Source organism: Myxine glutinosa, chromosome 4, assembly GCF_964187855.1.
Source record: "Myxine glutinosa chromosome 4, kmMyxGlut1.1, whole genome shotgun sequence".
Lineage (NCBI taxonomy): Eukaryota > Metazoa > Chordata > Myxini > Myxiniformes > Myxinidae > Myxine > Myxine glutinosa.
The window spans coordinates 198,817,895-198,842,634 of record NC_136264.1 but is presented as its reverse complement, the minus strand read 5'-3'; the positions used below and the strand labels follow the sequence as shown (position 1 = coordinate 198,842,634).

Sequence of the window (24,740 nt, the reverse complement as noted above, 5' to 3'; positions counted from 1 at the left end):
TGTGCGTACGAGTGTCTGTGTGCGTACGAGTGTCTGTGTGCGTACGAGTGTCTGTGTGCGTACGAGTGTCTGTGTGCGTACGAGTGTCTGTGTGCGTACGAGTGTCTGTGTGCGTACGAGTGTCTGTGTGCGTACGAGTGTCTGTGTGCGTACGAGTGTCTGTGTGCGTACGAGTGTCTGTGTGCGTACGAGTGTCTGTGTGCGTACGAGTGTCTGTGTGCGTACGAGTGTCTGTGTGCGTACGAGTGTCTGTGTGCGTACTAGTGTCTGTGTGCGTACGAGTGTCTGTGTGCGTACGAGTCTGTGTGCGTACGCGTCTGTGTGCGTATGCGTCTGTGTGCGTACGAGTGTCTGTGTGCGTACGAGTGTCTGTATGCGTTTGAATGTCTTCGTGGGTACGAGTGTCTGTGTGCGTACGAGTGTCTGTGTGCGTACGAGTGTCTGTGTGCGTACGAGTGTCTGTGTGCGTACGAGTGTCTGTGTGCGTACGAGTGTCTGTGTGCGTACGAGTGTCTGTGTGCGTACGAGTGTCTGTGTGCGTACGAGTGTCTGTGTGCGTACGAGTGTCTGTGTGCGTACGAGTGTCTGTGTGCATACGAGTGTCTGTGAGCATACGTGTCTGTGAGCGTATGAGTCTGTGTGCTTCCGAGTGTCTGTGTGCGTACGAGTGTCTGTGTGCGTACGAGTGTCTGTGTGCGTACGAGTGTCTGTGTGCGTACGAGTGTCTGTGTGCGTACGAGTGTCTGTGGGCGTACGAGTGTCTGTGTGCGTACGAGTGTCTGTGTGCGTACGAGTGTCTGTGTGCGTACGAGTGTCTGTGTGAGTATGAGTCTGTGTGCATATGAGAAGACTTTTCTTTGACTTCTATACAACTCCACACCCCTTGACCAATCTCCACCAAATTTTTCACGAGTGCTGGGGGTACCCAGGGTCAGGTCATGGGCATCAAACCTCCCTCCTCCCTCCCCCCACACATCCCAAAAGGAAATTATCTGTGTGCATGTGTGTAGGCACTCAAAATGAACAGTTTACTTTTTAAATCCCACCGATATGCCGGATCTGCATCCGGACCTGAACGAGAATCCATTCAGCTTCTCCCTTGTCACCGACTCTACTCATCCACCAAGTTTTGTCATAACCCATCAATGACGTTTTGAAGTATCGTGCTCCATATAATTTTTGCCCCTATCTCTCAATGGTGAAGAATCACTTTTCAATTCTAGAATCCGGATATTCACCAAAATTGAATCAGTTTGTCCTCATCACACACCCAACCTGTCCACCAAGTTTCGTCCGAACCCATCCATACCATTTTGAAATGCAGTGTCGTGCTCTATATAGTTTTTGCCACTTTCTCTCTCAATCGTGAAGAATGACTTTTGAAATTATCGTATCCGAATCCAGATCTGCACCAAAATCTAATCAACTCGACCTTGTTGTTACACAAACAAACCTGTCCAGTATGTTTCATCCGAATTCGTGCACAACTTCCTGAGATATCCTGCTCACTGACAGATAAATAGACAGAGAGACAGGGATGACAAACGTAACCTCTGTCCACCTTAGGTGGCGGAGATAAAAACGGCGGGCCCAATGCCCAACAAATTTTTCATATGTGTTGGCGGTTAGCCACAGCCACTAACTGGCAATCACAGAGGTGGAAGGAATCACTGAAAACTCAAAGAGGTGGGCTGGGGAAGGGTTAATTTTCTTGCTTTTGAAATATATATATTTTTAAATTGATTAATTTCAAGGAGAGTGCTGTGCAATGAGGGCATGCGTACCTGTGGCGGTGATAAGATTGCTTGCAAGAGGAAGTGATCAATAAAAGCAAAGCATATGGAAACACCAAGAAGGTTTGGTCTAAAGTCGATTAAAACTGAAGTGAATGGTTATCCCACAACGTGCTCACCTCAATGGTGAAAAGGCTCCTTCCGTGTCAATATATATGACGGGGCTGTCCAAGCCACCCATTCTCATAGGAAGAGTGGCCAGTACACTCAGCATCATGCAGAGCTGCGTCTTACCACAGCCCGGTGGCCCTGACACCTATGTGGGTGAACAACAATAAACCTGTTTGGAAGTTACGATATTAAGTGTCATCGGTGAAAATCAACCAAATTATTCAGGCTTCATTTTTCCAGCTAGACAAAGACATACTACATACCTCTGTGACTGAACCGCAGGCAAGACCTCCACACAGAGCATTATCCAGAGACGCCAATGATGTGGGTAAAAAAGCAGACTGCTGCTTGTGTTGTTGTTTTATTTCAAGTGCCTGATGACATTGAAAACATGTTTTAAAAAAGTAATGTACAATACAAATATAAACAGTTGATCAGTAAACTTCCTTGGACAAACATGTAATGTCAATAACGGCACTCCCTTTGCAATAAAAACAAAAATAACTTGCACAGAAATCACAAGTCAGACAAATATATCAGTAACTAGAATGGCACTCGGTAGAGCGCATACCTCCGCCAGGCTGAACACTGAACACTCCATGTTTTGTATCCACTGATAGGTCAGATCTGGATCCGGACCTCAACCAAAATCGAATCGGCTTGTTTTTGTCATCTAATCTACTCGTCCACAAAGTTTTGTCATAACTCGTCCATAACTTTTTGAGATATCGTGCGATACTGTCGGACCCCGCTATTCATGGTTCCGCTATTCGTGTGATAAAATGTGACCTGTTTCTCTCTACACGGAAAAGTGCCCAGCAAATTCGCGGTTGTTTTCCTATTCGCGGCCGTGTTCCTCGAATTTGTGGTTTTTCAGTGGTTAAAAAAAAAACCATGAGCCATTAGCTTCACATACGGTATTTATAAAACCTTCGTGGATTATCGTTGATATTGAGGGATTTACCTCGCCATTCACGGATTTTGTCTCTCCATTCACCCCCGTTGACTCAGCTCAGGTTGACTCAGCCTGTCATCCTTCCGAGGTCGGCTAATTGAGTACCAGTTCACTGGTAATTCCCTGTTTGTCGTTAAAGGCGGCAAAAAGGGTTGGCGTCAGGAAGGGCATCCGGCCGTAAAACATTGCTTCAAAAAGGGGACCGAAAAACAACAACAACCACGGTTCCCGAAAAAGGCCAACCCCCGCTTTGCGGGGAAAAATGGCCTCTAAAGGTGGTTATTATATTGTTATGAATTTGGTAATGCAACATCTAGAGCTAGGTAGATCTGAATAGGTAGGTATTCGGCTGTCGTGACAGGGACTCTACATGTAATAAGTTCTTGATGTTTAGGCGTTTGTCGGGGTAAGATGTATGATTGTGGATCTACCTGGAGGTCCGAGTGTTAAATAGTGAGGGATTAAAGGTAACGCCCCTGTGAGTATCACCTAGTAATCAAACCTTTGTCCTTTATGGCACTGCAAACCACATAAACATTAGTTAGGTCCTTAGCGCAACATTAAATAATCCCCTTTCCCTGACAAGGACTTCGTATTAAATTGACAGGAAACCAGGTCAAAAACACCGCCACGATTGGCCGCCACCGTGTACACCTCCAAAGGCCTACAAACCTGGCCGGCACGTGTTATGCCAGGACCGCAGGGTCGCGTAACGGGGGAGATGTCAGGAGTCGCGGGAGGCTTTGATTGGCTGAGGAGTGCGCAATGTGACGTCATCGGCCACCAATATAGGCGACGATCGGCCACCAATATAGGCGACGGTCGGACGCCATTTCAAGAGTTGAGTTGAGTCCAGAGTGAGTTCGCCAGTACGAGTTGAGTTGAGTCCAGAGTGAGTTCGCCAGTTCGCAAGAGTTGAGTTGAGTTCGTGGCAGGCACTGGGAGACGCAGGCAGGCACCAGAGAGTTGAGCAGTGGTGGAGAGTTGGAGAGGACACGCCATTCCAGTCGCAGTTCGAGTGCAGTTCGGGTTGTAGGGAGTCGCAGGAGACACACGAGAGCACACCCAGTTGGCACTGAGCAGTTCGTTGGCACTTGGCTGCCAGCACTCCCGCGTCGAGTCGAGTGGAGTTGAAAGGAGTCCTTCCTGTCCCTGGTCAAGTGGAGCCGCTGGCCTGCGTCGGACGCGTGGTGCTTGGAGCGAGGGGCCTCGTGGTGTGCGATCGGGCCGGAAGGAGCGGTGCTGGACACCAACAATACAAGACGACAAAGACAGATAAGCCCGATCTCCGCGTATATTTTGAACGACGGGACGTGTTATTTTCGTGATTAATCTCCCTCGTTTGTGTTTGCTGTCAGTCGTGTGGGGACGTCCCGATTTAGGTTTATTAGAGTTATTAGATTTACCGGCGGGCTTTTTCACTGGCTTTACTTTTCCTAATAAACCCTTATATTACTTTTTGTACATAATATCTGAACGCAGTTTTCCTGGGTGTTTGATTTTAATAGATAAGGTTGCGGAGCCTTCGCTGCGTCCCGCTATTCCGCGCGTTGGTGTTGAACTTGAGTCCGCCATTGAGTGTTCGCCTCGGGAGTTAAAGTCTCGCAAATCGGTCATCCGTAACTGTGGTGTTAATCACGGTTACGCGACAAGTGGTGTCAGGAGTGTAGGATTTGAACCCGTCGGACAAATTTTTTTGTCCGCGGCGAGACATCGACACGGTCGGACAAATTTTTTTGTCCGCGGGGCGACATCGACACGGTCGGGCGTACATTGCGCCCGACGTTCGAACGCAAAATTTTTATAGTCGAGGCGGAGAAATTTAATAATCAATCGGGCAAACGGAGCGCGATATCGCGTCTTCGTCAAATTTAAATTGTTTCAGGAATTATTAAAATAAATACGCGCGCGGGAAACAATCTTCCGGAAAGCGGATGTCGGAAATTGATGAGATGGAAGTACGCAGCGAGGCCTCCGTCAGCGTCGGGAGTGAGCCGGAAATAGGGGAATTAGATGCAGAGGTGAGCCTTGGAACCTCCCTCGTCCCGAGCACCAACTTATCCCCCTCCCCCACCGGGGAGTCGGGAGTAGTAGGAACGGCCCCGACAACCGACCAGATGTTGGGTCAATTGCTTCGAAAAATGGAGTCCCAGGGGAAGGAATGGAGGGAAGGAATGAAGGGAATGAGTGATCGATTGGAGGAACAAATGGGAGAAATGAAAAGTGGGTTGGAAAATAAAATTGAAGGGATGGAAAATAAAATGGAGTCCCAGGGGAAGGAATGGAGGAATGAAATAAAGGAAAGGAATGAACAATTGGAAGGAAAAATTGGGGAAATGGCACAGCAGCTGGGGGAACGAATTGATGGCATAGAAGGGAGAGTGCAAAACCAAATTACGGACAGACTGGGGAAATTTGAGGGTAAAGTAGAAACTCAAATGGGGGCACAGGAAAAGCCAAAGGTGGCAAAAATTGAATCGGAACGGGGGGAAGCTAGATTGGGAACAGGAGAGAGTACGGCCCATGCAGATGTGCATGTTGCTCACGAGCAGGGAATTGCACCGGGAATGGCAAAATTGGGAATTGCACAGGGAATGGCAATTGAAGTAAATGGGGAGACTGCAGGTGCAGAGGTGGACGGGGAATGTCCACAGGTGGATGGGGAATGTGTACAGGTAGATGGGGAAGGCCTGCAGGTAAACGTGGAGTGTCCACAGGTGAGCGGGGAAGGAAATTTGGAATGTGAGAGTTGTAATGGGGAATGTTTCCCACATTCTGGCCTGGTTGTTTATCGGGACCGTGTGGATGTCACAACACCCCAACCGGGGGATGAATTTGGAATTGTGCAGCACCAGGACGGTGGTGCGGAGCAAGAGGGGGTAGAGTTTTTGGGGGTCCATGCGATAGAGCCGGACCGGGTATTTATTGGGGATATTGATCAAAGCCTGGCGGGGCCAGGAATGATTTCTAATGATGATGATGAGGATGATTTGATCCAGCGGCTGGAGACCTGTGACAGTCCCATGGAGGTAGAGCTTGTTCAGGCTCAAAGGAGCCTGGGGGAAGAGGTGAGTTGGTCAGAGGAGGTGGTTGGAATGACCGAGGGGACGCTCACTGTACACTGCTATTTGGAAACAGAGGCTCCAAAATTGGACAACCAGTTGGGGGAGTGTGTTGGCTCCGGGCTGGATTTGGATCTTGGAGGATCGGGAGATAGAGCTTCTGGAGATTTGGTCCCTGTAGGGAATTTGGATCAACTGCAGGGAGGGGCAGAACAACCGGTGGTAGAGGTTGTTCCCTGCAGCTGCGGAATGGCAGTGGGAATGAAAATTTGTAAAATAAAATTACAATGGGAAATTGATTTGGAGCAGCCATGGTGGGGATTGGTCCCCGGGCTGCGGGATTTGGACATGGAGAGGTCATGGGTGATGGCCTCGGGCAAAAGTTGCCCCTTTCAAAATTTGGGTATGCCGGCCAGCTGGGGGGCTGTGATGGCGAGATTTGGACGTGGGGTCCAGCCTTGGGTGTCGAGGTACGACCTGGGTCCCACGGGGGGTCTGGTGGAGTGTGGCGTCCCTTGTCCATCGGGGCGCCGTCCGAGCTGGTGGCTCGGGCCGGCAGGGTCACCGGACCCTGGTGGGGGTTAAGACCTCCAGGGAGGTCCGAGGTGGTTTCTCAAGCCTGGGATGGCAAATATTGAGGACCACTGGGGGGAGGTGTTGTGGGTCGCGCTTTGGTGGTGGCACCGCAGATGGCCAGCTTGGGCCTGATGTAGTGATCACCCGGGCATGCGACCTGACACCCTCTCCCTGAGACTTTGGGACAACTGGCATGTGATGACCTGCCATGCCGTGTTGGTCGATGGACGCGGGTCAAACCGAATGGACAGGGATGGAGATAGCCTGCCGGACAACCATTGGGGCATCTGTGGAACGTGATGGTGTGAGTGACCTTCCACAGATGCTCCGTTGTGATTTATGGACTCTCGGGTTGGGAAGAGAGCCATGGGGATGTGAATCGGGAGATGTGTAACGAGCCGAGCATATGGGCCATGCTCGGCTGGCATGTGTATGGCAAAGCATCCTTCTTTGGTGAGGTGAGTGAAATGTGACAAATGGTTGGCATGGGTAATCTGTGGGTTAGATGGAAATTTAAGGGTGGATTTTGAAATGCCATGGTGGACACTGTATAGTGACGCCATTATTGATCCAGGTGTGTAGACCAAAGTGTTGGAGGCTGTGATTAAATTAATAGGGTAGCAAGACACAGCTTTCAACTGGTTGCGGGGGCAACTGTGCTGATATTTGGGACGCGGGATGATGGGGATGTAGTTGTGTAGCCTGAGGGTCAACGTGGTGCCGTGCGTGTCCGAGGTGTGTGGACCATGTCTTCTGGGTGGGTCTCCTGGTGGAGCATGGCTGTTGACTGGACCTTGGTGTGGTCAAGTGTGGGTGAGCACTGGGGGGGGCTGCAGTTCTGTAGTCGGACTGGGGGATGATGGGGAGGTGCAGGGGACGTGGCTGTAGGGATGCCACGCACTGCGACCGTGCCCCCCAGGGCCGAGGTTGTGTGTGCGGTAGTGTGTGTTGTGGCAGCAAGTGCTCACCACATTGGCCAGCTGGGGCTGCTGCAGCTGTGTTCCTCGCAGGGGGGCTGAAGGATGGATGGTGGGTCGCACCCTTATGGACACTCATGGGCCATGTTGGCGTTTTGACTGCTCACCTTGTCCCGGTGACCCTTGCACGGTAGAGGTGCAGAGCTGTCGTGGCCATAGGTAGTTGTGTAGTGATGATCACCGTTGGATGCGGATCCACATACCTGCCAGTGCAGTGGGGACAAAAGAGAAATTTGGAAGGATTTGGTAGGCCCAATGTGAAATTTTGGGAATTGTATGGGTGGATTGCACTTTGAACCTGACCAACCTGCAACTACCTGCACTTAAGGTGAGTGCTTTGAGGAGTACTGTCCCAGGCTTCAGGATTTGCTTTGGAAATTGGGGACATGTAAATTGGAGTTGGGAGGCGGGTGTGAGTGATGACATGGCCGGTGAGGGGATGGAATGGGAGCCACAGTATCTTGTGGGTGGCGTATCTTTTTGTATTGTGGTTACGTGTTTTGATGTGGTCGTGAGAGTGGAACCTGGAGAGTGTGTGATGATTATTGGAGATAATGAGGGGTGATAATTGTGCTTTTGGAAATGTGCTTTTGGGAAGATGTGATGGTTTAAATGTGAACTGGGGGAATTTCACATGTAGCAGGCCATGGCAAGCCTTGTAACACCTTTTACACCATCTATGGAATTGTACTGAATTGTGCTGAGTTGTGTGGAGAATTGAATGGCAGTGGGGGAGGAAGTGTGTTTTGGGGTCTTGTGGGTGGGGAAGGTGTGTGTGTCCGCAGGTACAGAGCAAGCTCTGAGGAGCGATGCCTGCGGGCCCCCCTCTGCGGCAATTACCCCTGGCAGCCGGTGGTAACTGGAAATTGGAGCTCGTCGGTGGAGGGTCTGGTTGGGCGCCGCGGGGTGAGGAAGTCCCCCGGTGACCCGTGTTGCTGCGTGAAAGCAGGAGGCAAAGGAGCCTGGTGTGTGTGGAGACCCTCACCGGCGAGGTAACGGCGGAAAGGGGCTGTTGGGCTGTCACGGGGCCAAGAGGTAAAGGGGGGGGGGGCAATGAATTTGTAAGTCGGTTGACTTGTTTTTGGGACTGCGGGCACCACAGCCTGATGCGCCCCCACCATCTTTTGTGCGGTACCTCCCCGCTGCCTAGTTGAGGAATGCACACACACGTGAATGACATCAATGCCATGGTCCTGCAGGGGGTGTATTGGGAATAAGTGCTTTGTTGATTTTTGAAATGCCTTGATGACCTATGGAATGAGAATGAGTGGTTAAGGGGTCTGTGTTGCATGAATGTGGGCGAAATCCACCGAGCCGTGTCACTCACCTGTAACATCTGGACAGGGCCCGTGGAAATTTAGGGGGGATGCATTGGGGATGGCCCCGCAGGTAAGGTTGAGTCTTGTGGCATCCACCGGGGGACGCGGTCTGTAGACCGGGGTATGTACAAAGGTTAGAGTTTTGAGTTTTGGAAAGATGGTTAAGTTTTGTGGTTAAGTTAGTGTTGTGTGTTGTTGTTTCCTCCCTCCACAGGAACAACGAAGAAGATGTACATACTTGCATGATGGTTAAGGGGTTCAGCATGTTAAGGAAGTGTAGGTAGGTAGTCCGACTCACTTCCCACAGCCCTTCCTGATTTATTTCATAGGTTAATTAAGTGTGTGACAGTAAGTGTTAAGGCTGGAATGGTAGCGCCTGCGGTGAACCTTGCAGGAGCTACGGTTCCAGGGGGGGGGGCTGTGTTATGAATTTGGTAATGCAACATCTAGAGCTAGGTAGATCTGAATAGGTAGGTATTCGGCTGTCGTGACAGGGACTCTACATGTAATAAGTTCTTGATGTTTAGGCGTTTGTCGGGGTAAGATGTATGATTGTGGATCTACCTGGAGGTCCGAGTGTTAAATAGTGAGGGATTAAAGGTAACGCCCCTGTGAGTATCACCTAGTAATCAAACCTTTGTCCTTTATGGCACTGCAAACCACATAAACATTAGTTAGGTCCTTAGCGCAACATTAAATAATCCCCTTTCCCTGACAAGGACTTCGTATTAAATTGACAGGAAACCAGGTCAAAAACACCGCCACGATTGGCCGCCACCGTGTACACCTCCAAAGGCCTACAAACCTGGCCGGCACGTGTTATGCCAGGACCGCAGGGTCGCGTAACGGGGGAGATGTCAGGAGTCGCGGGAGGCTTTGATTGGCTGAGGAGTGCGCAATGTGACGTCATCGGCCACCAATATAGGCGACGATCGGCCACCAATATAGGCGACGGTCGGACGCCATTTCAAGAGTTGAGTTGAGTCCAGAGTGAGTTCGCCAGTACGAGTTGAGTTGAGTCCAGAGTGAGTTCGCCAGTTCGCAAGAGTTGAGTTGAGTTCGTGGCAGGCACTGGGAGACGCAGGCAGGCACCAGAGAGTTGAGCAGTGGTGGAGAGTTGGAGAGGACACGCCATTCCAGTCGCAGTTCGAGTGCAGTTCGGGTTGTAGGGAGTCGCAGGAGACACACGAGAGCACACCCAGTTGGCACTGAGCAGTTCGTTGGCACTTGGCTGCCAGCACTCCCGCGTCGAGTCGAGTGGAGTTGAAAGGAGTCCTTCCTGTCCCTGGTCAAGTGGAGCCGCTGGCCTGCGTCGGACGCGTGGTGCTTGGAGCGAGGGGCCTCGTGGTGTGCGATCGGGCCGGAAGGAGCGGTGCTGGACACCAACAATACAAGACGACAAAGACAGATAAGCCCGATCTCCGCGTATATTTTGAACGACGGGACGTGTTATTTTCGTGATTAATCTCCCTCGTTTGTGTTTGCTGTCAGTCGTGTGGGGACGTCCCGATTTAGGTTTATTAGAGTTATTAGATTTACCGGCGGGCTTTTTCACTGGCTTTACTTTTCCTAATAAACCCTTATATTACTTTTTGTACATAATATCTGAACGCAGTTTTCCTGGGTGTTTGATTTTAATAGATAAGGTTGCGGAGCCTTCGCTGCGTCCCGCTATTCCGCGCGTTGGTGTTGAACTTGAGTCCGCCATTGAGTGTTCGCCTCGGGAGTTAAAGTCTCGCAAATCGGTCATCCGTAACTGTGGTGTTAATCACGGTTACGCGACAATATTATTTATATTCACCGTTTGGTCCTCTCTATTCGCGGATTTTTGTGACTCGGGAACCTATCCCCCCTTTTTCCATTGAAGCAATGCCCCGCTATTCGCAGGTTTCGCTATTCGCGGATTTTCCAGGAACGTACCCCCCACGAATAGTGGGGTCTGAGGGTATATCGGTTTTCGCCCGATCTCTCAATGGTGAAGAATCAATTTTTTTCTTGTCCATAACTTTTTGGGATAACCGGCTCAATGACAGACAAACAAAAAAACAAACGGACAAGGGTGAAAACATAACCTCCGGTCACCTTCGACAGAGGAGGTAAATATCATGAGTGTACTTTCACGTGGATGAAAAGGACATGAGTAGACAACGGAAAAACGCACATGGCGTGTGGGATTTCAACCTGGGTTCCCCACATAATGAGCCATCCTGGGTTCAAATTACTTTGATAAACAGAACAACCCAATTTTAACAAGCTGAAAGAAATGAATGAATGATCGTTTTAAGGCCATTTTCCCCGCTAAAGCGGGGGTTAGCCTTGCGGGCCCCATGACCTCAGGGATCCCTTTTTGAGGCAGTTTTTATGGCCGGATGCCCTTCCTGACGCCAACCCCTAGTCACCTCTTACGATGAGCAGGGATACGGTGTACCTATTCTAAATTGGGGTACACACCGGGATCATTCATCCCAGAAAGCTGGTACTCAATTTGCCGACCTCGGAAGGATGACAGGCTGAGTCAACCCCCCTGGCGTTAATTCAGCGATCGACCGGGATTCAAACTCAGGATCCTAGGATCCCAAGCCGGCACCCTAACCGCTAAGCCAACACCAGGCTTGCCAATTTCGGTGAGGTACAAAAATCAATGATCTTCATTCGTATGTCAAATTCGATGACAAAAGCTTTAATAACATAGGGAAATGTAAGCAACATGCACTTTAGCTGGTAAAGTTATTTATTACACAGGAAGTGTAATTGATCAGTCGTGATCTTTCTATCGAGGAGTGTCTGATAGGGCAGGATTCCAAAGTCGACGGTAATGCATTGAGAGGCTGATCTATCAGTGGGTGTAAAATGCCGGGGTACCTGTACTGCCATAGTCATACATTGACAGTGATCCAGGCATCTACTTCCTGGTTGATTTTGATGCCATCAGTGTGCCTCTGCTCTGGCTGGGGGCTCATTTGGGCTCTTGATGTAACCAAATAATATTTCGTCCACTCTTGCAGCACAGATACCCCTGGTGTCAGTGCTTTTAACTTTGCAATGTCCCAGGACCTTACTCACAGAATTTCAGCTCCGACTCTAATTTTTGATGTAAACATGGTATCTTCTCGATCTATTTTTGTACTCAAAAGCCAGGGATTGTCCTGTAAAAAAAATCGTCCTCCCCCCCCCCCCCCCCTCTCGGAAACTCTGAACATGTCACTTCTTACTCCTCACCATCAACTTTTGTTCATCCTGCCCATCGAACCATCTTCCAATATAGCAAGGCTGACAGGGATGGCTTACGTTATTTTCTTGCTGATGTTCGCTGGAACTCAATTCTTTGACACAACCCACCTGAAGCTGAAGAGGAAGTTACTGAGTGGATCCACGTTGGCATGGGCTTCTTTACCCTTTCACCGATCGACCAAGTGAAACCACATGCTCAACCTTTGACGTCCCTGGGTCTCTACTGTTGTTGTGCTTGTATGCTTTCCTCTCCCTCCCCCTCCTGTCTTCCGCTCCCTTAATTGTACGTATGTTTTATATGTCCATGCACGTTTTCCTGCTTAATGCGTTAGCTCTTACACGAACCTCGACTCTGTATACAAAAACATTGGGGCAATACCCCTGGCACTCACCTGGTAGAATAAACAGTATACTGCACCGACTGAAGGCATTTTAAACGAATTTCAATGGTTGCTAGAAGACAGGGCAACATGTACAATAAAAAACCTATTTTAGGGGGCAAACCCCACGCCCCTCCTCCAACCCCATATACCTCCGAAGACCCCAATTTTTCTAATGCCTTGAACAAAATTGGTACATCATGGGTGATTAAGGTTGTGGTGAAGTTTCATCGAAATTGCGTGTGTAGTTTCTGAGAAGAAAGCAAACACTTATTTTGGGGGGCAACCCCCCCTTAAGCCCCTAAAGGCAGATTTTTTTTAATGCCGCGAATAAACTTTGGGACAGCACAGGTGGTGAAGGTTGTGGTCAGGTTTCATCGAAATTGTGTGTGTAGTTTCAGAGAAGAAAGCAAATACCTATTTTGGGGGTTCAAACATGGACCCACTTTGACCCTCCGTAGATCCCCTTAGACTGAGATTTTTTTTTTGTGCCAGAAACAAACTTTGATACATCACGGGTGATGAAGGTTGTGGTCAAGTTTCATCGAAATAGTGTGTGTAGTTTCAGAGGAAAAGCAAATTCCTATTTTAGAGGGTCAAACCTGGATCCACTTTGACCCCGGGGAACCGCCTTAGACCCCGATTTTGTTAATGCCGTGAACAAACTTTAGATACAACCCAACAAATATAATTTGTGCCAAGTTTGGTCAAAATCCCTTCAGCGGTTTCGGAGAAGAAGTTGCAAGTGTTTATGGACGGACGGACAGGCTGACGGATGACGCGCCATTGCATAAACTCCCCTGAATTCGTTCCAGCTTTATCGCGGGAGATTCCAATGATTCTGAAAGCTTTGGTTTCAACAGCGTGAAGCCGAGCGAGGTGTGAGGAAGGAGCACCAGCCCAGAGGGGAGAACAGTATTCCATTGAGCTGCGGATGAATGCCTTGTATGTGGTGAGGAGCTCAAGTGTGCCAAGGAAGGACTTCGCACGACGGATGATGCCCAGTCGGCGACTGGCTTTGGAGGCCAGCTTGGAAATGTGGTTTCCCCAGGAAAGATCATGGCAGATAGTGAGACCCAAAAGCTTGAGTTACAGAACTTCTTGGAGAGGATTGTTGAGAAAGTAGATGGGAGGGTTGTCCAGTCGGTCTTTTCGGAGAGACATAGTGAGAGTGTGAGATTTGTCAGGATTGAAAGACATGTTCCACTTGTTTGACCAGTCTGTGATTTTTGTCCAGGTCTGCAGAGAGTGAGGAGGCTGCAGACTGCCGATCTGAGGGATGAGGTATGGAGCGGCAGAGAGTGGAGTCGTCATCAGCAAAGAGATAGAGAGGATTTTCCAGAGAGTCGGAGAGATCATTGATGAAGACCAGAAAAAGCACAGGACCCAGAACACTGCCTTGGGGAACTCCAGCCTGAACAAGAAGGGGAGATAAGAGAAATCCATTCAGGGCCACACGTTGACTACGACCAGAGAGGAAGTCTGCAAGCCATGTGTGGAGATTTCCATGGATACCATAGGAGGAGAGTTTGGAGAGCAGAGTGGGGTGCCAAACCGTATCGAAGGCAAGTGATATGTCAAGGAAGACAGCTCTGATTTCCTGTTTGGCATTAAGGACCTCCATCCATTGTTGAGACAGCAGAAGGATCACGTCCAAAGTAGAATGACCTGGTCAGAATCCAAATTGATGATCAGAGATCAAGCCATTGGAGAAGAGGAAGAATTTGATGTCAGAAGTGATGATTGATTCCATGACCTTGCTGATAATTGGGATCAGGCCGATTGGTCTGTAGTTGCAAGGATCTGTTTTTGCACCTTTTTTGTGTAAAGTGGTAATGTTTGCTGATTTCCCAGTTGATAGCAGATGACCTTGAGCAAAAGAGAGGGTGAAGAGAACAGACAGAGGGTGAGATAGAGCGGCAGAGCAGGATTTTAGGACCCGTGGGCTGATGCTGTCTGGTCCAGTTGCAGAATCAGAGTCGAGGTTTGACAAAAACTTCTCCACCTTATCAGGAGAGAAGTAACTTGGCTTGTGTATGCATTATTTCAAAAACCGTTCAACATTTAGCTTTCATTTTACACAGACCTATTCGGCCTATCACAAAAAAGGCAGGGGGCCTGGAGTATCAGCTCCTTGTTCAATCAGTATCATTGCGTTGCCTCAATTGAGGCACGTCACTTGTTTCGTCTTGCAAGTAAACACTGTAAATGAGTCTTAGAGAATGTTAAAGCCCCAGTCACACCGGGCCTGCGACCAGGTTATGACCTAGCTGCGACCGAAAATTTTGTGAATCGCGGGCAAATCGTAGAAAGAGCGCGCGACTGGTCGCAGAGGTCGTGGGTGATCGCCAGAGCAAAATCAGTCGCAGCAAGGTCGATGGTCATGTTCAAAACTTCTGACCTGCGATTCCAAATCGTAAGAGGTCGTAGACAGGTCTTACATGGTCGTACCACCAGTCGCACATGGACGCACCACCAGTCGTGCATGATTAAGGGTCAAGTAGTCGCACGATTGGTCGTGCTACTGGTCCTGCCACCCGACGATTGGTGGTGCCACCTGTCGTACGACCTCACGATCGGTAGTGCGACCAGTCACGGCCTGTCCCGACTGGTTGCACGACCTTACGATTGGTGGTAACACCAGTCTTTAGCTCGCAGACCAGTATATTTGGACCATTATACTATAATATTATATTATTATGTGATATTATATTATTTTATACCATTCGCGTGTGTTCGGCGTGTTTTGCTGTGCGTGTACAACAATGTTTTTGTCAGTGTTTAATGGTTCGACGTGTGTTGACAAGACGCTCACTAAACGACTTTAATAAATTCGGTCCGATGTTTTGATTTAAATCGCTTAATTCTTAAACAAGGGCTGGCAGGTACACAAACTCGGCTCCAAGCTGTCTACCCTGGGTTCGAATCCCAACCAAGCTATAAAGTGGCATCGTGGTGATTCATAGGCAGTGTGAATCATCATTTCCAGGATCGACGTTAAACGGGAATCCCGTCTGCTGGCGTTAGTTGGTAGACCCCACGCCACGGTGTCCTTCACGAAGAGGAGGCGAGCCATCACCGGAATCCTGAATAAAGTACAAATTCCTGTCCGAAATACTTCTGGGAATGCAATGGCAAACCACCAGTACAGTGTGACGATTGTCAAGAAACTGTTTCGGTAGGACGGAGTCTTTGTCATACAGTATGGAGTATGGGACTGCACATCAGAATCCTTTAACTTTAACATGATATAAATAAATATTTAATACAGGATGTCATTCTATTCTTCAACACGATCTTCTTCCTGTGACTTCTTCTTCATTAGCCCACCTTTCTTGAGGGGTCGGCCGGGGGAAGCTTGGTCTGAGTTTGTCACGAACCGGTTGGCCAGGCCTGACGTTCCACTAGTCAGGGCAAGGATTTGTAATTTGTTGAGGGTGCCTGCGATAGCTCGCCGACTCTTCGTGAAGGACATCTTGGGGTCTTTAACGTCCACAAACGAACGTCGGCAGACGGCACGTCCGTTTAACGTCCATCTGAGGGATCGTAAACACATTTGTGACATTTTATAGCTGCGTTGGGAATCGAACTCACGACTGGCTGTGACTGGCTGCGACTGGCTGCGACTGGCTGCGATCGATCGTGTGAGCGGTCGCAGGTCGCCACCACTCGTCGCACGATTACCTACGATTGATCTTGTGATCGATCTTCTCCAATCGTTGGTGATCGCACGACCACGCGTACCACCAATCGTACGATGACCTACCATAAGTCCTAAGAGCAATCGCTGTTTGCGATCGCAAATGGAGAGCGTAGCAAACATTGACGATTGGTCGTACCTCGGCCAGATTGCCATCAATCGCACGATCCAGAAATCGTACGATCCAGTGTGACTGAGGCCTAAGCAACAGTATGCAGAATCTGTGTGTGATTCTACCTCAATTCAACAGGTAAGATCCAGAGATTTTTGGAGAATTGTGAACAGCATTCTCATCCATAATCGATCATTGATTCTTGCCCTCTTCAATGGCCCTGAAGTGCTAACCTCTCCTATTGATGAAGTCAACATCTTTTCTGAGCATTCTGCTGTAAACTCCACATATGCAGACCACGGACACCCATTGCCTGCTTGTCCTTCCCGTGTTCACACCAGTTTGTCCACTATTATCATCACACCCAGGAAAGTTGCGAAGATTATTCAAGGGCTTGACATCTCAAAAGCTGCTGGACCAGATGGAATCTCTGAAATTGCTTTGAAGATGTGTTCACCTGAACTGTCTTCTGTTCTCTCAAAATTGTATCGCTTATCTGTGCTTCTACCCAGCTAAAAGCAGGCTTTTGTAGTCCCTATCTTTAAAGGCTCCGATGAGAAATCGACTCCTTCCAACTATCGACATATTCGCCTTTTGTTTGAGCAATTTGAGCAATTTGTTTGAATCCCAGATGAAACTGCAACTCACAAGTCATCTGGAAACCCACAACCTCTCAAGTGATGCCCGGCGTGGCTTCCGACATTCAATATCTACTGGTGATGTTCTATCCCTAATTAATGAACATGTGAATCGGGCTTTGGATCATCGTGGTGATGTTAGGGTTGATGCTCTCGACATCTTGACAGCTTTTGACAAAGCGTGGCACAAGGGCATTTCTGGACAACTGATCTATAAGCTAAAATCGTGTGTCATCTCTGGAAAATTTCTTCCGACAATTTCTGACTTCCTTGTAAATCAAAAAGATCTCTGTGGTACACGAGTGACAGTCATCCCCGGTTCTGGGTTGTGCCCTCCATTGTTCTTGTTGTTTATGAATGACCTGCCTGGTTGTATTCTTGCACAGTTAGCCATTTACACAGATGATTCAACACTGTACGAGTATACTACATATCCAGGAACCATGCATGTCTCCTCCATCCCGTGTTCAGGCCAGTGCCACCCTTAATCAGGAACGAGAGAGTGTGATTAACTGGGGAAATGATTAGCTCATTACTTTCAACCAAAATAAGACTCACTTGCTGTCTGTGTGCAGCTCGAGATCACCCAATTTTCCAACCATGTCTCTGGATTATTCACCTTTGCAGGAACTCCTTGGTATGTATCCATCTTCGTGGATTGGACATCAGCTCAAACTTCAGATGGGAAAAATGCATCTCTGGTATAACTAAAGGAGCCTCTCATTGCCTTGGCGGCTTATTCCGTGCTCGGCGATTCAATCCTCCAGCTGCCATGCCCTATCCATACAAGGCCACCATACGACCCGTCATGGAGTGTTGTTGCCATATTTGGGCTGATGCCTCTCACCTCTCTCCTTTATATAATCCAGCGACGTGCTGCCAATCTGGTGGGACAGGAGTTACATCGTCCCTGGAACCTTTCAATCCACTGCTCTGTATGTTATTTGAGCCTTTTCCCCAGATAATTTTACGGAATGTGATCTTGAGGGTCGAATCACAGGTTGTTCCACCTGAGCGTACTTTTAGTTACTCTACACGTTTGGCAGCTTCTTCCCATCTCTGCTCTCACTGTAGTATCTGTCTCGAGGACGAAGACAATCCACAAACCAGACAGCCACTCTTCTAATTTATTTCCCCGTACTGCACCCCTTTGGAACTCTTCACAGGCATCCTGCTTCCCCCTCAATCCTAACATACCTCAGTTCAAGAGGAATCCTACTATATTAAATAAGGCAATTCTATGTATGCATGTGTGTTTGTCTAAAATTATAGAAGAAAACATGGCTGGGCTGATTTCCACCAAAATTTGCACGTTGATAGTACCAGGGTCAGCTCATGGGCACAGGCCCAATCCTCCCTCCCCTCTTCCCCCCCCCCCCCCGTTCTTTGTGAGGGGGGGGGGGAGGGAGGACATGAAGTTTGCCTGCACACCCACATAGTTAAAGGGGGGGTTATTAATCAGGGCACAAATTATATTTGCCCCTCCTTCCCCATTATTTCCCCACCCTTTACCCCTTCCCAGTCGAAGGGAGCGGGTGTTTTTGTGTAAATGTCTCTTTAATATAAATACTCTCCTTTGTGTCGCCCCCACCTTTGAGTGGCTTTTACTTTGTGGCGCGTGAAATTTCATAAAGAATATTTTAAAAAACTTACAGTGGTAGTTTTCGGACAACAGTGCTTGCTGATAGTCATCATCAGCTGTGATAAATCCTCATAACTCCTCCCAGTCATCCTCAGTAGATCCAGTGGAGACAATGTTAGAAAATCCTCGAGGAGGGTGGGGAGAATTGAATAAGAAAAAAAAAATTCCAACAATGAATTCCACAATATCAAATATTTAAAGCTCTTTCTAACCAGTCACTGGTATAAATACATATTTAGTGCTTTCTGTGGGAGGTGAGAAAATTGAAATTTGCCATACTGATGCGACTGAAACCACGATTCAAGAAAAATAAAAAACAAATACAGAGTTCACAGAACACCTTACCTCGCGTAGTCTTGAGAAACAAGGACATGGACGGGGTTGACGAGCGGAAAATTTGATTGGTCGTGATGATGTAAAATGCCATAATATTTTGTGCAAGTACTGCTAAACGGAAGGTTTTTTTGAAAGCGCTAAAAGGCGATTTGTGTTCTACAGTGTTCAAGTCTATAATTCAATTGAAATAAAATGAAGATTTTAAAAGTTGTAAAAAAGAATTTTTTCCGGAAGCTTCCCGCTGTCTCTTTTACGCCACCTTATTTTCAGAAACATTCATACTTCAAGTTCAATATTTGATTACAAATAAACAAATCATAGCTGTTGGAAACAATTCCATGTACATGCCGAGTCTTTCGACAAAAATCAGTTTGCTCCTGCAATTCGGTCTCTGTTGAAGAGTCATCAACCGGTCAGGTCAGCAGGGGTGGTCTTAGTGATTTTGGGGCCCTGTCAAAAGTTAAAAATAGGTCCCCACACCTCCTTTATCCCTACCCAACCCATTCTGAACAAGGATAAAACGCCCAATTTTCACAATGCATGTTCCTCCAATAATGCACCGCAGATTGTGATTTTAACTTTACTCTATTCTCCAATATTCACCAAAACAATGCAGAAAACATGGAGCTATCACAATAAAAAAAGGAAATTAATATTACAATCGGAATGTAATAACTCTACATTAATTTGGCATCTCAGTGTGAGTGCATTGTGATGGTCTCAAAAAACAACATACTCTACCTATAACTCGGAAACAATGCGGTCGAAATGTTCTTACCTGTTAGCCCGAACGTTACCGCTACTGCTGCCGACACTGCTGCTTCATTTTCGGATTTACTTTTGAGGGAATCATACAGTATATCACCGCCACCAGCCAGGGTGCCTTAAGCAAACCTTCAAGTTTGCACCCTAATTCTCCCTCCTTCAACCCCCCCCCCCCCCCCCCTCCCCAGCATGGGGCCCTGGGCAATTGCATTGATCCACATGTGCCCACAACACAAATTCAACTTATCAGTTACTATCTAACCCTAACCCCAGTTCCTTTTTCAGTATCAAATAAAATACCATCAGAAGGTCCATAATAGAAGGAAGAAATTGGAGGGTGAAGGGAGATAAGCAAGTCACACCTGGCAGGTCACAACCTGTTGCTTTGCCAGTCGTGAACACAGTTCAGCGGGCAAACCAGCTCGGCGGAGATTTTTGGAGGCCATGGCTCTACGTCTGTCCAGTTCTGGTGGACAAACAATCACATAAGCAACATCACAATGCAGCTTTGTCTTTGGATTATTGTTATTTTTACTTTATTATCATTATTTTACCGCCGTTTACATGCTTGCATCATCACAAAATATCCACCCTCACCAAACTGTAACTTGAAATACCTGAGCTCACTCAATGTGTTGTTCTTTTTGGCCGAAGAACATTGTCTACATTTTTACCTGCAACATGTTGCAGGTCTACAAGAGCTTCCCATTGCTGTTGTTGTTGGGGTTCTTGTTAAGGATCGATTTCTGAAATGTGCAACCATTGGTCAAACAGCTGCCAGACCACACCCACATCTGTCGCTTGACTCCACCCTCTATAGCACAAGTTAAAATTATATGGACGCCATCTTGGTGTTTTGGTGGTCCAAACACATTAGGCCTGTAAGCCTCCACTGATCATACACTGCCCGGGTTTGTGGCATAAGATTTCCATTGGGTTGGCTCGATTGTTATTCACGATGACAGACCCCGAAAAATCTAATCATATGTCCCCGAGGACCCAAAAGACCCTTGAGGACCAAAAACACCCAGATGACCCAAAAGTCCTTGATGACCCAAAATACCCAGTTCACCCAAAAGTCCCCAAGGACCAAAAAGACCCAGATGACCCTGATGACTCAAAAGTCCCCAAAGACCTAAAAGTCCCAGAAGATCCAAAAGTCCCCAATTAAAATTTGGTCCAATGGACGAACAGGCCCCCGAGTGTAATAAATATTTGAACTGACATTTAGTGTTCCTTTCATCTTTGTTTTGGCATACTGCATCGCCTGGAGTGGTCTATGGTCAATTAATTTACATAGGCTCCGTCCCTACCCTCTGTCCCAGCCCTATTGGTTAAAGGGAAACCACATCAGTTATTTTGAGCATTTCTGAGTGCAGGTCATTGTGTGGGTTGAGGCTGGATGAAGACATTACTCTTTGAGAAACGAGCAATAAGACAGAGCTGCAAGATACAGTCAGGGTTACGTAAAACAATATAGGAACATGTGCAGTGTTTGACTTTGCTGAATAAGATATCTTGGCACTTTTGCTCCAAGATTGGGTATCCTCTGAGTACCATATTCCATTGTGTTATTCCACATTATATAAAATTACAGAAACAAGTGAATAAAAAAATTTATGCTAAATTAAAAAGGCAATGTAGGGATGACAAACTACAGTCTAAAAAAAGGTCCTAAACAAGATAGGGATGATGTTGGTTTAGACTTAGAGAGTAGCTAACAGTATTGCCATCACATAACAATCCCTCCATCACTGCCTCAAGACTATTGTCTCGAGATAGGCCGAGCTAAAAGTATTAGAAGCTCCTATAGTTCATTTCTGCAAAAGTATAAGAAGCTCCTATATAATTTCAGGGACTTCTTGCAGCTTCAGTTGTCTTTCCTACTTTTCTTTTTTATCAACTTGGAGTAACCAATCACAAATGGAGATAATTATAGAATGCTGTTATTGGAGATGTTCATGCATTTGTAAGAAGTTGCTGATCATGTACTGATATTATAACATTGTACTCATCTGCTAATTTGTAGAGTCCAGGTGGTTGTTGTTGTTGTTGTCAGTGTGTGGCTGCACAACAGGAGTAATCAAGTACTGGTGTAACCAGTGGAGTGTTTGTAGAAGCTTGAAGCAATAACTGATGAAGTATAAATGAGGCAGTAATGTTGGGATTGTTATGCGATGGCAATACTGTGAGCTACTCTCCAAACCAACATCATCCCCATCTTGTTTAGGACATTTATTAGACTGTAGTTTGTCATTCCAACATTGCCTTTTTAATTTATCATAATTTTTTTTATTGACTTTCACATGTCGAATAATAAATAAGCTTTAATCAAGCCCATCAGAACGCACAGTACATCAGCATGCACGGTAACCAAGGGTTATGTTATATAATCAAGCAGTATGTTATATCATCAAATGTTATGTTATATAATCAAGCGTTATGCAACACAAATTCCGAAAAAGATTGTGTTATGTAATTTTTGAACATATTGCAGTTAATCAATCTGTGACCATGTGACAAATCAAGGCAGTGTTCTGGGCCCTGGGCTTTTTTTGGTCTTCATTGATGATCTTTCTGACGCTGGAAAATCCTCTATATCTCTTTGCTGATGACTCCACTCTCTGCCGCTCCATGCCTCATCCCTCAGATCGGCAGGCAGCAGCCTCTTCAATCTCTGCAGACCTGGACAAAATCACAAACTGGTCAACCACGTGGAGCATGTCTTTCAATCCTGACAAACCTCACACTTTCACTTTGTATCTCCAAAAAGAACGTCTGGACAACCCTCCCATCTACTTTCTCAATAATCCTCTTGAAGAAATTCTGTAACTCAAGCTTTTGGGTCTCACTATCTGCCATGCTCTTTCCTGGGAAAACCACATTTCCAAGCTGGCCTCCAAAGCCAGTCGCTGTCTGGACATCCTTCATCATGTGAAGTCCTTTCTGGGCACTTCAGAGCTCTTCACCACAAACAAAGCTTTCATCCGCAGCTCAATGGAATACTGCTCTCCCCTCTGGGCTGGTGCACCTGCCTCACATCTCGCTCGGCTTCATGCTGTTGAAACCAAAGCATTCAGAATCATTGGAATCTCCCTCGATGAAGCTAACTCCGAGGGCCGTTCACTTACTCACCGCAGGCAGGTTGGTGGTCTTTCTGTCTTCTACCGACTCCTCTCTGGCCTTGCTCCCCCAGCTCTCTCTGGGCTCTGTCCCTCAAATATTCCTACAGGTCGCACAAGATCTGCCAGAAACCCTCTGATGGTTAAACTGCCAAAATCAAGACTCTCTGCTCACCTTCACTCCTTCATTCCTCTTTACTCCTGCCTCTGGAACAAACTCCCACACTCTCTTCAATCCCTCTCCTCCCTCCAAGTCTTCAAAACAGCTGTTTACCACCATGTCCTATCTTCCCCCATCCAAATCCTTGATCTTTTTCTGCCCAGTTAATACACCCCAAATCCACCTTCGTCAAATTCCGTTTTCTTTCCTTAAAGTTCCTGTCGTGTCCATTTGTTTATCCCGTATAGCCCGCCCCAAGCCTCTCCATTCCACACATCTCCCGATGTTCCTGTTATCTGCTGGTGTCTGTCTCTGTCACTATCTCTCTCTCTCACACACACACACACAAACACCCCCTTTATGATATGTTCTATGTGTTAGCTCTTACACCAGCCTTGACTAAGTGTGGAATGTTTTATGAACACCAAGTCGGAAGGGTAGCGCCAAAAAACGACGAGGGCCCCCCTGGGTGAAAAAGCAAAAACAAGTGGGAAAATGTTGTCAGATGGGAGTGCCCCAGATGAATGACTGTGGCCCACAGTAACAGAAAAGAGGAGGTGAGGGGCTTCAGGGAAATTTGCAAACAAGGAGCGTTCCCAGTGGCATGGACAGTGCAAACGAGTGACCTTCGAAAGGCCTCCCGGAATCCCGTGTTCAGTGCTGCTCCAGTCGTGAACTCACAGAGAAGGGGACCCACGATACTGCGCCAGGTGATGAGAGAATCTCCCAGGGCACTGCACCTGCGTTAAGACCTATAGCTTGCTGGTGGTGAGTGTGGGGAAACCGACTTCAACGGTACTCTCCAGCAGGCACTGCAGAACCAGGAATGAATGCAACAGGTAACGCAGAGAGAACCCCCTAAAAAACAATTTCTTATGGAAATAATAAGCATGTTGGGCTCACTGTAAAAACCAAAAAAAATCCTTATTTCAAAATCTTGAATATTTTTCATATCTTGGGGAAAACAATTATCATCCTTGAAACTAACAGGCCCATCTTTATGGGATGTGTGTATGGTAAGAAAATACGTCAAAAATTCTCAAAGAGTAGAAATTCAAAATAACCCCCCCCCCCTCCTCTCCACTTTATGGGACGGGGACAGCCCCTCCCTGTTGAAACAACCACAAACACACTTTATGGGATTGGGACAGCCCCTCCCTGCTGAAACGACCCCACCCCCAATTTCAGGGAAGGGGCCAGCCCCTCCCTGGTGAAATGACCCCCACCCCCAAGTGTATTTGTTCACATGCACCCCCATTGCCTGCACCGGAACGACCCCAACACCGTTCCCCCGGACACGCGTACATAATAAATAGATGGGCCCTTTTGAGGGAGAATGGAGGATTTACCTCAAGTGTTTAATCAATAAAGGGTGTCGGACCCTCCCTGCTGAAACGACCCCACACCCGTAATAAAGGGTGTCAAACCACGACCGGGACATTTGTATGTAAATCAATTTCAACTGACGTCACCCAAATAACGAATCATAAGCCTTATAATCTATCTATAATTCCAGTAATCTCTGTGTGTATGTGTGTGTGTATGTGTGTGTATGTGTGTGTGTATGTGTGTGTGTATGTGTGTCTGTGACCGCTGTTTCTCGACAACCACGGGTCCGATATACTTGAAACTTGCCAGGTATATTGCTGGGGACCTGAGGATGTGCCTTTTAAAGGTTTCATATTAATCGGAGAAGTAGTTACCGAGCTATGTCCAAAAAACGATTCAACCAATCAGAGAGCAGCGAGCTATCACGTGTGCCGAACGTGGCGAACAGACTCTGCCTCGGACGGCACATTTGAGAGCGTATTCATTTATTTCACGTTGGCAAACTATGTTGGCGCTAATAGATAGATTAAAA

General features: G+C 47.4%; 1 pseudogene across 1 annotated transcript in view; it reads right to left on the bottom strand.

Moving 5' to 3' along the window:
* Positions 1 to 20,142, bottom strand: part of LOC144891867 (DNA repair protein RAD51 homolog 2-like) — a 41,812-nt pseudogene extending 21,670 nt beyond the window's left edge. Inside the window, exons 1-4 of the transcript XR_013623273.1 lie at positions 19,960 to 20,142; positions 18,508 to 18,621; positions 2,168 to 2,278; positions 1,913 to 2,049 (exon numbers count right to left, since the gene is read on the bottom strand). The product of XR_013623273.1 is annotated as a DNA repair protein RAD51 homolog 2-like (transcript). The remainder of the gene's footprint in view (positions 1 to 1,912; positions 2,050 to 2,167; positions 2,279 to 18,507; positions 18,622 to 19,959) is intronic.
* Between the last annotated feature and the right edge of the window lie 4,598 nt (positions 20,143 to 24,740).